Source organism: Cyprinodon variegatus, unplaced genomic scaffold (assembly GCF_000732505.1).
Source record: "Cyprinodon variegatus isolate N-32 unplaced genomic scaffold, C_variegatus-1.0 Scaffold356, whole genome shotgun sequence".
NCBI classification, from domain to species: domain Eukaryota; kingdom Metazoa; phylum Chordata; class Actinopteri; order Cyprinodontiformes; family Cyprinodontidae; genus Cyprinodon; species Cyprinodon variegatus.
The window spans coordinates 230881-246178 of NW_015150809.1; positions in this window are offsets into that span (position 1 = coordinate 230881).

The following is a 15298-nucleotide window of genomic DNA, read 5'->3' on the forward strand; positions in this document are numbered from 1 at the left end:
TTTTCTGTATTTAACACCAATATGCAAGCTGGGATTATGGTGTATTTCTGATTAAAACATGCTGCAGTTTTATTTGTTGAGATTAATTAAAGTGGCTAGAGTTTCCAAAAGTTTTACTTAAGAGCACCACTGCTTAAAAAATGACATTACTTGGGTAGAAGTTAAAGGTATAGTGCAGTAAAAATAGTCCTAGAAGTAAAATATGATTTTCAATTATCCATTACTGGTTCCCAGCCCACTTATGTCAGTCCCTCTCTGCGTTCCCTTGATGGTTTCTAGTTCTAGATCTGAAAAATGATTTTAAAAAATCAATATATGCTTCTGATGGTGAAGTGGTTTAGTCTTTGTTTTCAATGCAAGGTTCAAATCTCATTTGTGTTTAGAAGGGCATCCGGAGTAAAAACTTTGCCAGGTGTTTCATGATGACTTGCAGTGGGGCCCCTTCAATTTAGAAGCAGACGAAAGGACATAAAACAATAAACCTATAACTCTGTTAAAAACACATGGAAAGGAATCTGAAAACTCAAAATCCAGATCTGATTTTGGCTAAATAGAGTACAGAGTAGTAAAGGATCTAAAGCCAGCTGTTCATACAAGGAAAGTAACCAAGATCTGGAAACCAAAGATGTTGAAATACTAACTAATGTATCTGATTAATGAGAGCTATAGATATGTATTTTATCAAGTTTAATCTGATGATATTTTTATGTCTAATAGGCTATATTATTCATTTCTTTCTTTTATAATTATTTCAAAAGTTATTTCAATATAGTGACAGGATCTTTTCTGAAACCAAAAAACAAAAAAGACTAGGAATCAAAGACTAACTTTGAGGTTAACACAGGCCCTGTCCAGTGGTATTTTTAGAAGTAGACTGCTTTGACTTGATTAGTTAAGTCTGTGATTCATAAGGCCTAATTTGAAGGGATTAATTACAGAAGGTCATAAAGTCCCAAAGACAGTTAATGTTCCATCAATCTTGACCAGAGGGGTGAATGACTCTGGCAGTGTAATATGTAATAAGGACTAAATATTATATACAACAACACTCAGAGTTTTTTCCATGTATACTTGTCTTTTTTTACTTTGGTAGCTAAGTTTTTTTTGTTTTCTTTCTTTAAGTTTAGTTTGCAGCTTTCTTAATACTGGTGAGAACTCAGACTTAATGACCAAGGGAAAATGGCAGGGAGTGGGAATGAAGTCAATATCATATTGCGTAATTGGACCAATAAAGGCCCCAACTGTAATAACATGAGAAATTGTAATGAGTTGTTTCCAGCATTCATTTGCTACACTCAGCTACCCAGCTCATTGTAATGCAGCAAACATATCGAATAATTAATAAATGAGGTAGAATGGGGATTCGGAGGAACTCTGCAGCCTAAAACTAACACAATCCAGATAACCTTTGAGAGCAGTGGGCTTCAGGGTGTCAAGGAGGGTCATCAATTAGCCTGCTGTATGGGCTATTTCAGGGGACACTGTGGCATAATGCATGAGAACTACTGAAGGATCTAAAAGAAAAAATAAATTACTTCAGTTTTTATCTCTGTGTTATAAGAATGTTAATGTCTGCATTCATTTCAGGGTAAACTTCTGTTCTGGAGTATAGATCATGTTTGCATATGGCAGTAATCTCTTCAGAGACCAAAGTTTAAGTGTATCTGAATGGGAGAGTTTGCTAAGGACATTTTTTATAGAGGGCAGTCAGTACTGAAAAGCCAAACTTCCTTCCTGTCTGAGAAATCACAGTCCAAAAATAACACATATGTTATCTTTAATGCATCCATCTCTATCTCACTTTAGACACAGACACAACTCAAAGATCATGGACAGAAAATTATATGGATATTTCTACAAACACATATCTTAATCCTGCAGAAAGGACTGCAAAGTATTCACACCTCTTACAGTTTTTGTTCTGTAAATTTTTCTTCATTATTATTACAACCCTTGCATGTTTCAAATAATTTGATTTCTTTAGACCAACACAAAACAATCCATAATGATGAAATGAAAGGAAAGAAACAGAGTAGCCATGTTTCTATCCGAATGCAAATTTTAAGCAAACGTTTAAAAGTTTGAAAAAAGTGCATCTGAACTGGCATATTTCTATTTGGTTTAAAGCATATTAACCAAGCTCCTTAAAGGATAACGTCATCATTGTTAGGGTGTAGCTGTGGCTGTTTTTTTTAAGAGTTTTTCCAACAGATGGCTTCTCCCGGACCTGCTGCAGAGATTGGGTCATCGTCCGCAGGTGCACTGCATTCACACCTGCAAATCATCAGTCTCATTACCTGGGTGCTTAAGAGGTGCAAGCACCAACTACAGAGGATAGGTATTGAACATGCCACCATTTTTCTTGGTCAATATATTTCTAGAGGTTCTACTGACATTACATTTCACCAGATGTCAGTAAAAATCCATGTATTCCACACATACAAAGAAATCAGACAATAGATGACCAGAAATTAAGTTATTTTAAATAGTTAATAGTGAAATGACACAGGGAAAATGTATTTACCACACACTTACTGAAATTAATCTAATACTTTGTACAAAAGCGTTTCTTAGCAATAACAGCTTCAAGATGCCTGCTGTACGGAGAAATCAGTCAAATGCATTGCTCAGGTGTGATTTTGGCCCATTCCTCCACACAAACAGTCTTCAGATCTTGAAGGTTTCTTGGGCCTCTTCTATGAACTCTGATCTTTACTTCTTTCCACTGATTTTCTATTGGATTCAAGTCAGGAGATTGGCTGGGCCATTCCACCAGCTTTATTGTCTTTTTCTAACCAATTGAGAGTTTCCTTGGGTGTGTGTTTGGACTCATTGTCTTGGTGAAATGTCCACCCACTTATCATCTTCATCATTCTAGTAGATGCATTTTTCCAATCATCCTTCCTTCAATTATTTGAAGTTTGCCAGAACCATGTGTGGAAAAACAGCCCCACGCCATGATGTTCCCACCTCCAAACTTCACTGTTGGTATGGTGCTGTTGGGATGATGTGCGGTGCCATTTCACCCCCAAACATGATCTGTATAATGGCTTCCACAGAGTTAAAGTTTGATCTCATCTGACCGGACTATATTCTCCCAGTATTTCACAGGCTTTTCTAAATGTTGTGCAGCAAACTTTAAATAAGCTTTCACATGCTTCTTCTTCAGCATTGGAGTCTTGGAGAGCGTGCGTACAGGGCATGGTAGTAGAGCGCATAACTTATTGTTTTCTTTGAAACAACTGTACCTTCCAATTCCTGGTCTTTCTGTTGCTCTCCACAATATATTTTGATGTTGGAAAACTGTTCTGATTATTCTTTTCACTCCACTGTCTGAAATCAAACAAGGAGCCTCTGGTTCTGGTCAGTTTATGGTGAAATTATGTTCTTTCGACTTCTGGATTATGGCGCTAACAGTGCTCACTAGAACATTCGGAAGTTTAGAAATCCTTCTGTAACCAATACCATCATTATGATTTGGAACAATAAGGTGACAGAGGTCTTAAGAAAGCTCTTTACTTTCACCCAACATGGGATGTTTATTGTGTGACACCAGAGACACCTTTTTATAGGCCATAATTTGGGACCGAAACCAGCTGATATTAATTTGCACTGACAAGGGGCAGGATTGCTTTCTAATTACTGAGAGATTTCAGCTGGTGTCTTGGCTTTCCATTGCTTTTTGCACCTCCCTTTCTTAAAGTCTTCAATACATTTACCCTGTGCCATTATTACACATAAAGACTGAAAATCTTGATAAGCAGCTAAATGCAAATTCTAAAATATTTAATGTGGGTTAAAAATGGTCACATTTCGATTACTTCCCCTTATTGTATCTAGATGCTTCACAATCTCTGTATTTAATATAATATGTATATTTTATTATACTCTTGGCTAAATAGCTTATGTTTCCATCACCCAGCGTAGAACTATAACCAAATATGAGCCCTGTACATTAGGTAATTAGTAAAAAGTGGGTCAAGCCTTTGGACTTAAGCTCAGATTTCAAGACCATTAAAGAACTTGTAGACATGCTGTCCCTAAACACCTTAACCATAGTCTATTTGCACCACTTTGCTCCTAAATCAGTGACATTCTCAACAACATGCTGTATTGTTTGCATCACTGACCTAAGCATGCACTTACTGGTGTGAGAATGCAGTGAGGCAAGTGCACAGCATTTTTTCAACCATATGCTCAACATGTGTTTAACGTGCGCTTAACTCTGACGAAGCCCTGAGTTACAGTCAAAATCCAAAACACATATACTGTGAAAAAATTGCCCTTTTTTATGCTGTGAAGGCAATCGTCCCCCTCTAGTCAGACTCTCACATCCTGTCTCAGCTCCACATGCACACCCACAGCTCTCCTCAGACAGACAAGATTATATGCATGCGAAATTCCTCCTACTAACAATGAAATAAACCAAGAGCCCATATCAGAGACTACTTCAGCACAGCTGCTTTCTACATAAATAATACATGCTACAGGTTCATGTCCAATAATGGAAGGGTGTCTAGTATTTAATATTTTCCTCTTACTTTTTTCTTTTTTGTTTTCTATGTTTTTTTTTTTGTTTTTTTTGTTTTTAGCTTCTTTTTTTTAGGTCTCTTCTAAAGCTTCTCCTTATAATTTATTTAAGTCTGTTTGGTATGTGCATACTGAGCCAGTGCCTCACCAAATTTGTATTATGGTCACTTAATAAGAATAAAGTCTCTTGATGTCTTAGAATTGTAAAGATCATAGCTCACTATTTTGTAAACACACCTGGTACATGAAGCACTATGTTCAAGCTGTGTTAAAGTATTACCTCAAGCTTAAAGCTGCTTCCCAGCCCCAACCTCTGTGGTTTAGTACCCTTGTGGTTTCTTAATAATTGCACTTTAATGTATAAAAACATCCTACAAGCAAAAACTTCCATCTAATCCCCCCCTTCAAGCCATTTACTCCCTTAATAATCAGGAACAATGCTGACCTCAGCTGGACCTAGCGAGTTACTACTGTTGTTTACAGTTCTATGAAAAACTGTGAGCAGCAGAGATGACTGACTAATGTGGCCATTCCCCCACAGACAAGAAATCTAACCGAGTGTGCGATCAGAGAGAAAGAGACAAGTAGAGAGACAGGAACAGGATAGGTGAGACTGGGTAGAGAGCAAAGAGGGTACAGACAGATGGGGAATGGACCCCTAACAGGTAGGCAAACTACACCACAATGGCAACAGTGAGGTAAGACGGACAGATGGTCAACTGCAAGTGAGACATATATGTGTTAAATCATCCCACACTTAATTAATTACAGAGGGGAAACCCTGTGGGGCTTTTGGCTGCTTAAAGCATAGAGGATCACAACAAAACCACATAGACGCCACAAAATTAAATAGACCCAGACATGTGAATTAACAAGATGTATGCAAGCAAACAATAGAAGAACATAATTTCCCTTCTTCAGAAATTTTTCTCAGAAAAAAGGCGAGGAAAACAGGGACAATAAAAAACAAGTTGTGTAAGAGAAAAAGGACAGGTAAGAGGTGGAGTGTTTAGAGCAAGAGAGGGTAAAGGATGAATGAGGAGTCAAAGACTGGCTCAAAACAGAGACAGAGTGATGATCAGTCAGGAGAAAATGAAACCATTTGAGGTAAAGATAGATGGTAGCAAGGAAGGAGAGAAATGGAGTGTGAGATGGAAGAAAAGAGAGGGAAGCAGAGAGAGTAAGTGGAGGAGGAGGGGGAGGCGAGATTAGATGAAGGAAGGAGACTTGTGGAAAGAGTGTAGTGAAGTGTAGTGGAGAGAAGAGGAGAGAGAAGCCAAATGAGGGATGAGAAGCAGGAAGCTGCGACCTCACATGCTTCACTGCAATGACGCTCTGAAGATCATCTCAAGGTTGTTAGATAAGAGGGGACCCATTCAGGGGAGGAGAGGATTGGGGGATCTAGCACAGGTTGTGGGGTTGTTGGGAGGAAGATGATTGTAAGAAGACCAAACAGAGGTATGATGAAAGTGAAGAGTGCAAAAGAGAAGATATATTAAGCAAAGAAAAAGTAGTAGAGAAGGGTATGAATAGGAGTGATGAAGACCATGAAGCAAATGACTCAAGATGCCACAAGGCATGGCATTGAGCATGTTTATTTGCCTGTGTGCAGATCCATGCAGGGTATAAAGCCCTGTGTTAACCTATGCATCAGTTGGGGGAGATATGCAAAACTGTGTAGGTTAGCATTCTGGAGAGTGAGTGTGTGAGCATAGTTGTGAATGTCTCTGTGTATATATGCGTGCATGTATATGTGAGTGTGCAGTTTGGCAGAAGTGATGAAGTGCTGGGAGCCTGCCAGCCAATAAACAACCAGGCAGGCTGTGTTCCATTCCTTAATGAGTTACCCTTATCAGTTACCCCACGCTCTTCTCCTTCTTACATGCATCCTTTATTTACTCTCTATTACATTATCTTCTTCACTCTTTCTCCTGCATGTGTCCTATTATCATTCGTCTCTCCTCCTGTGCTTCTACTCTTCCGATATATTCTGGTTCAGCTGTTTTTTTCCCTTTATCTTTCTGCTCTGCCCTTGCCTACTTACTTTCCTGAAATAGAAAAATGGTAAGAAAATGACATTGATACCATGTATAGAACGTGACATGCAACATAGATGAATATAACTTATTCAGAGCTGAAGCTTGATGCAGTTGTCTGAAACTCAACTTTTTTTTTTTATCATATTCTATATTATAACTGTATTTGTGTGTGCTTGACAGCTGCTTAACTGGCCTAAACAGGACAGCTCTGCAGGGACGACTGAGACTGTAATTACTTTTGGATGTACTGCCATGATATTTTGCTCAGAAAATCATGTTCCCTTGAGAAAGGTTAATGAGTTTGGTGATCTTTTGTCTCAAGACCAAATTGTTGCAAAATTAACATCTGCTTCAGATGTAATTTCCCTAAGTAATTGTAAGCCAGTTAACATGCTGATTATTTAACACAAAATACCATTAGATCTAAAACTCTATGCAGCGAAGAAAATATTTCCAAGCCTGTTTTAATTTAGGGATAATTTTTTATGTATTATTATTATTTTAAATATCTGGAACCGAGTCTGTGTTAAAAACAATTTCCCTTCCCCCAACTCAGCATCAGACATTTAAAAAACGATTTAAAACAAACATAGACATAAATGAGGTTTTCATTCAAAATAATGGTGAAGTCAAACATAATGAGGGTTAATCCCATTTAATACCTTTCCCTTCATTGTTAAACAGACGTCATGCTTTGTAACCTCATCTCTAGCATATTGAAAAGCACATTATGTAGGCAGTTTTTAAAACATCAAGCCCTACCATGTTTTTAAAGCATGTGATGCTTTTAATCCAGTTAAATTCTAAAACAGTATGTGTATATTGAAATCAAGTATAAGTTGTTGTTTTTTTTTACCCCTACATTAATTTGACACTATTGAACATAACAATGCTCCAACACTATGTCTGCTACTGTGAGTTGTTTAAGGAAAAAAGATATTACATTCTGAATAAAAAGTTACGAGAATACATAGAATATTCACATCTAAAAGTCCTTTCTAAAGAACCAGTAGCATAAAAGAGGCAATGTAGAGTAGACAAAGATCTCAACAAGAAGTACATCGTCCAAGGAATTTAAATAGATTAAATAACAGCCAATGGGATCTGTTAGTCTTGAAATTGTTTAAAAAAAAGCGTTTATAAGGCTTGCAACTCAAGACAATTTCAAGAGCTGTTATCCACAAATGGGGAAAACATAGATAAATGAAACATAGTGGCTTTCATCTGACTGTCTGGGGCTACTTTGTTATTTGAAGATCTGGGGAAAAAAAATGGTGGGTCCATGAATCCTGCTTTCTAACAGAAAATACTCCCCAGTCAAATTGCCAATCAGTTTGTAATATTAGGGTTAAAATACTTGAGTAATGCTGCAGGAAAGGAAATAAATAAATGTACTAAAGGGATATCCTCTTCCTTCTGGATAACCCAAAGAATTGTGGGTTACAAAATACTACACAAAAAAGGTAAAAGACCTATTGCAGTTAGTGCAAATGCATAGCAGTTCAGGGTGCCGCGTGTAGTTATTAATGAACTTTTTTTTTTGCTTACTGTTACCACCTTTTATGACTAAAATGTTGAAGCCTTTTTGAGAAAGGAAGAAAATCGTTTTTGAGACCAACTATAGCATAAAACAATTGTTTCTCCACTGACTTGCATCTATGGAACTGAGGTTTAGATTCCGATTTAGAGCTCAAAAAGATGTGTCTTTGCAGATTCACTGCAAGTTTATCGTTAGAAGTCACTGTAAATCAATTTTTATGTGAAATGCCTATCACTACACATATAAAGTCATATTTATTAACTATCTTATTCAGTAACATGATGATTTTGGAAACATTCAAGATAAGCCATAACTATGGTTATTTTTCTAATGGAAACCTCCAAAGCCTACCATCCAGGTCATAGTTGCCAAGCTATATAAAGCAATAGAGTGTTTTCATATCCGAACCGTTTCTCACAGGTCTTGACATGAAGCAAAGGAACACCTGGTCATGGATTCAGTTCATGCATTCTGACATGGTGCCTTCCACAAATCATATTAAGAGTAGTTAATGGGATTAGCAGAGGAACACAATGTAGAGGACATTAATCTTGTCTGGAAGTCAGCCATCAGTTTGGTTTGTTGACATCTAACAGAGTTTCTTTGGCCAGCTGGCAGTTGGTAATGGCTCAGAATGATTTACATTTTTGTCGGTTAATTTCTTCTTCAGCTGTGACTTCAATCAGATACATATAGAATAGGGATGTCCCTTTTCAATCTAAGATAAATCCCCATGAGATATTGGATTTTAATTGTCTTCACAGTTTCAGGGTCTTCAATATTGCAACCACGTATGATTCCCTGAATATAATATTAGACCAGTCTATATTTGAGCTGCAATGTATTCAAACTATACTTGAGTCACTGTCTACATTTGCTCTGGATTAACTCTGGTCATCTTTTACCCTTTTTTTGCTATTAACAATATTAAAAGATATAAGGACAACAGTAGGTAACTCCCTATGTTCGTTATATAAACTTTTTGTGCTCATGTGTACACAGAAGTCTCCTGTGTGACACATTTTGTGGCTAAAAAAGGTGCTATGTTTTTAAGGGGAAGAAAAGTTTTTTTTTTGTTTAAGTTCTTTTCTCAAACCATAAACTGAAACCATGCAGAAACATGTCCTCTGTCAAATTTTCAATAAATCATATTAAAACAGAGAATTAACATGCTAACAAATGCAACCACTTTAGTACATATAATTATAAATATGGAAGGTCAGTACAGACTGTGGTTGTGTATTGTCTCAAATAGCTCTTTAGAATTAAGTGATTAAGTTGCAAGAATATTATATAATATATCAGAACATTATGGCAATTTTGTCATTCAGTAAAATCTGTGCTAAAGCGCCATAGCAATGCTATCCCGCAGAACCTCATTTATAAATAAATATCTTTCATTTTTCAAACACAAATGTTAAAGACTTCAGCACATGCGTTATCTTAATTAAACTGTAATTTAAATTAAATGAGCATTTAACTTAAATTAAAATATAGGGAAAAAATCCTGTACATTTTTATATGTTTACATGTGACCTGAAAAAAAAGAAAACTTTTTGCTTGCGTTTTCCTCAAAATGCAGAGCTAAAGCAAAGGGTCAGACCTTCCTTTGTGCTGATGAAATTTATGTATTTATGTTACTGAAGTTTTCTATTCTAGAATTGCTTTTAATGGTTTTTCATCCTTTTTAAATATCTACATTTTTGTAAATTTAAAAGTAGTTTTTTTTTTCTGCCATAAGCTGAGAGCTCAAGAAATCAATAGTTATATAACTGAGATTTAGCCACAAAGTTTTGTCCAAAGGAAAAAAGGCAAAACTAAACAAACACGACCATGAGCTTCTTAAGATTTTTCTTATTTGAGTTAAAATATCTATTACTTGTACTCTCCTTGAGAAGTTAAATCTTTCAAAGACTTTCTTACAACATAAAAGAAAGAACTGTCACTACAAAAAGAAATTACTGTGGGAAAGTTAATATAAAAGCACACAGAAAATCCTCCCAAACACTACTACAATGTTAAAACAAAGACATAAAAAATGTAAAATGCACAAAAATGGTAAAATATTAATATTTTTATTTTTCAAAAACGCAGCAGAAATCTTTTAGGCTCATCACACGCCATCCATCTGCTGAGATGATAAACCCATAAGAAGAAACAAATTATCAGTCAAATGTCCTTTAAATGTTATTTTCATATCATTTTGTAAAAGTTCTTTGCTCACCACAATTTTTTTTCATCAACTTTAAATGTTTCACATATTCAGTTAACAAGTGACTAAAAAATTCTGAGGGAAAAAAAAATGAAGGTTACTTAGGATGAGTAGAGATTAAGTAGGCTTCAATGTGACAAAGCAGTTTGTAGTCACACATGTTGAGACAAGGACACAGAGGAAATGGGAGTGCTGGACAAAAGCTGGGTCAACCAAAGCAGGGTAATACAGAAACACCAGAAAACGTTTGTATTGGCCCTTGGTTGGGTTACTATTTTTAAAGTCATTATGGGCCCATTTGGTTAATCGGAGCACAGGAAAAGGCTTTCATGTGGTCTCCATGGGAGCTCTTCATTAAACGCTTTACTTATGCATGTAAATTGTTTGTAATAGATTTGAGAAATGCTTGATCTCTTATGTTAATGACTTAGACCAGTAACAACCACAGAACTCCTACACTCACAGTGAAGAATGCAAGAAAACCCCCAGTAAAGCCATCATATTGACATGGTTTTAATTCCAGTGGTAAAGTTTATTTTATTCAAACGTTTTACCAGTAAGGCTTAAAAAGCAGCAACTTTGTAGCCTTTTTGTGCTGCAGTGTTAAGTCTTGTTCATTAAAAAAACAAACTACTTTATCTTCAATTCATCAATCAAACTTTTCTTCAAACCAAGGTTACAGAAGGTAAACCTGGCTTTAAAAATAGATTTTATAGAAATCTTTTTGACTTTTTGAGTTATTCAGTGAGGAGCAGGACTCGAAAAACTGGGCCCCTCATTATGTATAGATAACAAAGGCACAGAGCCTTGCACAAGTATGCTTATATTTCTTTTTCTTTAGAACCACAAACTTTAAAATGCTTTTAGAATAACAAGTGATAGACAACACAAAGTAGTTTTTAAAGTGGAAGAAAACTGATGCATAAATTTTGTTTTTATATCAAATAAAACTATTTATAATCTTTTCACCTATCCCTGGAGTACATTCAATGCAGCAAATTCCTTAGAAATCACCTAATTAACAAATAGTTTCCCTCTGTGTGGTTTAAACTTAGTATATACACATATGTTTTAGAAAGGCTTCAGAGACATTTTTAAAGAACTTAAGTGAACAAATTGTACAATCAAGATGTAGGAATAATCTGAACGGGTGACGGAAAGCTGGGAAATATTTTAAAGCAATACTAGGTTCAAACATCTAATGGGGCTCCTTTACCAAAACTTAATCTGGAAAGGAAAGAAAAAAATAAGTTCAGGATAATTGTATACTTTGCAAGACCAAAACCAAAAGATTGTGCAAGAGTGTTGCAAATAACCAGCCAAGAGGCCTATGGTAAGAAGCAGTTATATATATCCGCCACTCAGGTGACAAAAGCTCTTGGCTGTGAAATTATTTGCCTCACATTCTACAAATCTGGTCATAATAAATGTTAATAAAAAATAACAGTTGCATGTTTGCAGGTTTTTACAAGCTGTTTTGGCCTTCATGTCCTGATCTATTAATATCCCAAATAGACAAATTTTAAATTGCTTGTGCAACAAAAGAAATGCACATGATTTGACATGTCACCCTGGATCCTGGTTGGCAACTGATCAATAATAAAATACAATTTATCTCTAAGTAAATTGGCCCTCACCTGCAAGAGTGCCCTCCAATAACATTGCCAGGATTTTGCATTGCGAAGGCATACAAAACGTGGGAAATTGGTTCAAAAACACGGCTAACAAAATGGTAAGAGCCTGATCTTCAGTTGGTTTGCTTCTCTTAAACAGGTGCAAAAATCTTTGTGTGCCCTCAGCAGATCTTGTGCAAAAAATATGCTAAGTAATATGTGTTTGCAATTCAGCCGACAGTGTGTGCATGCCTTTTTTGTGCATGTCTTTATCAATGTTTAGATCATGTTCTAATTACCAAACTTTGCAAATGAGTAGAAAATATGGAAATGGAAACTTTTGCCGAGTGAAAAACAATTTTCCAAATCTGAAACTCAACTCAATCAGCAGTTTAAGGATTTTTAAAGTCAGACATGGCAACAGAAGAATAATATAAATAAATAGGGCAGACAATCATTATACATTAAATTGAAACAAAGAAAATGACTGAATGTGGTGGTATGTTCATATAAAAAAATAGAATATCAAATGGGTCAACAAAAACACATGTGGTGAAAGTTCACGTGTCGTACTCCTAACAGCAGGGATCTTTTAATCCCTCAGTTTAAAAAAGCAGGTAGCATGGTTATATTCTATGCATTTGCACCTGTTTTAAGATACACAAACATTTTTAGACGATCAACAGATAAAGACAACTTTCTCATGTTAGATAATTTATCATATTATGATAACTTTAGCTCCTTAAATATTATTTAGCATTTTTGAATAATTTATATTATTACTACCTCTTTCTAAATGGTTAAGAACCTCATCTTTCTTTTATAGCCACTTTCAAATACATGAAGAAAACAGGCAATCTACTCATTCAACGCATAATAGGACAGAACCAAACGGTTTGGAGATCTTGATATTTTAGCAGCAATCTGTTGATCAACCACATCAGACCTAATTATTGCAGGTACTAAAATAAAATTGCATGTGCATTTTAGTACCTTATTTGGAATCTTGAAGATCAGACCCAAAATGTTTTTTTGTTGTTTTTTGCGGGATAAATTCAATTCAGATACATTTTTTTATATAATAAATATATTTATTTGAAGTAGATTGAAACACAGTTTATTCTATTTCCAAAACAAAAAAGAGATCTTGGACATTTTAAAAGATGGACAAAGTTGTGGATCTAATGAGCAGCTGAATGCAGCAGTAGTCAAGTGGAGCTACAGGCTGCTTGTTTCTTTAAAGGTAACAAATAATTTACCTGTTTTTTTGTGATGTTTAAATTCATAAAATAAATCATTATTTGTCTGAAAAACCTGGACTTTAACTTTGACTGTTGCTCCCTTATCATAACTTTACAGACTTGATGCAGAAAACAATTTCACGTGTTGTTTTTGCTTGATGGTGTGCTGATCAGGGAAGAATGCCTCATTAAATTCCTAAGGTAATATTGTTCTTTAATATGGCACTGTTAAAACTGTCCTGCTTTTGTTGGAGCCTCTCCTACATTGGCTTGCAGTTCAGTGTTGGCGGAGTGATTTTGCAGTTGGTGTCCCATCAATGAGGTGCAGAAGTGATGCAGACAAGCCTGTTTAAATTAGAATTTTGCAAGTGCTGCTGGTTGTCACCATGGATATTTTTGGACAGCAGAGTGGATTTATTTTCTCTATCTCAAAGGCAGCTGCATGTTGCAAGAGCACCTTGCACAGATTGCAGGTCTAATAGATAGGTGGAGAAGATGCATGCAGAGGAAAAAAGATAGTGGACCTCCCCTGTTAATGTGAAATGATAAAAAGAAAATAATTATTAGATGACTTAAAAGCTCAAATGCAGCACAGTTGGGTCTTGCAACCACATCATTCTAACTGCAGGTTAAGGTAATTGTTTTAATTTGTGAAAGCAATGTCACGCACAAAAGACTGTTTTGTGACACGCCGGACACACAAAACCCTTTTTTTTTTTCCTAAATGAATGTAAAATTTCTGTTTCTATTTCTTATCTTTCTGTAAATGCAATATTACAGTATTTAAATGATACAAAGAAAGTTGAAAAAAAAGACTGGCTCAACAACTCCAGACAACAAAACAGAATTAAGATTTCTGATTTATAACTTGAAAAACAAGAAAGACAGGAGTAAGTAGCTGTCCCAGAATGAGTGCATTTAGCACCACAAACCTGAACAGCATTGATAAGATAGTTACACACAGATGGAAGCTTTTAATCTTATAATATATAAAATGCATTATAACACTAAACAAAAAAGAGAAATGTCCTTTCCTCAGTGGAAAAAAAATACCTTCTCCGTGCTGCATTTCAATACATTATTTATGATTTTAAAAGAAAGACTTGTTGCTAGCTTATTTTCCATTCAATCTAATGAAGGTGATTAAAGTTCAAGGCAACGCAGCTACCCAATTAAGAATCTGAGGCAAGACTTAAAAATACATAGAGACTCTAGTTTGAGCTGCAACATACTTTCAATGACTCACAGCTGTAAGCGAATGTAAAGGTGATGCTGCAAAGCATTTTACCTGAAATCATGTTTAGAACATGCCTTTTTTCCACTCAACAATACTAATTTGTGTTGGCCTGTCACAAAATACACTACAGTATGCATTAAAGTTTGTGGTTATAACATTATAAAATCAGCATAAATCCCATTATTATTTACTTCCTATAAGACTTGTTAAAAAAAAGCAATGTTGATTCTTACAGATATTCGGTAAATTGCACGGCACCCTTAATTTGACCATCTGTCTCTATTTCAAAAGATGAAGCGTTTGGGCTGCAAAGGTAAAGTATTTATGGTAAACAATCTGAGACAAGAGGTTACAGTCAAAGGGTTTGTGTTGTTTTTTGTTTTAGTTTTTTTCTCTTTTTTTTTGAGCTGGTGCTTAATCATCAAACCAATACTGCGTCATTTAGACAGCACTGATCATTGATCAATATTAAAAGAAAAATAAACAGGATGATGTAAACAAAAAATTCTAATGTTCAGCTACTGAACAAGTATCTAACGGTCTCCACATAGGTAAAAAATACTAAAATGACTCTGCATAGCAAATGTAGCTTTTATATCAACATACGGTGTACATACTACAGGAGATGAGATGGAAAGACAACCAGCCTTGCTTTAGGACATCTATACAATAATATATTTATACGTATCTGAAATGAAAGCAATAATGTGGTTAAATAAGTCATGTCTTAATGCAAGTAGCAGATAAATGCTATAAATCATAATATATCATCTGTATCTTTCCATTCTATTTACAAGAGTTTGACACATAGCTGGTTAGAATGACTCTTCAGGGAGTCTAGCAAAGCTTCTGAGGCCCATTCCTTGTCTGAACATAACTGTTGTCA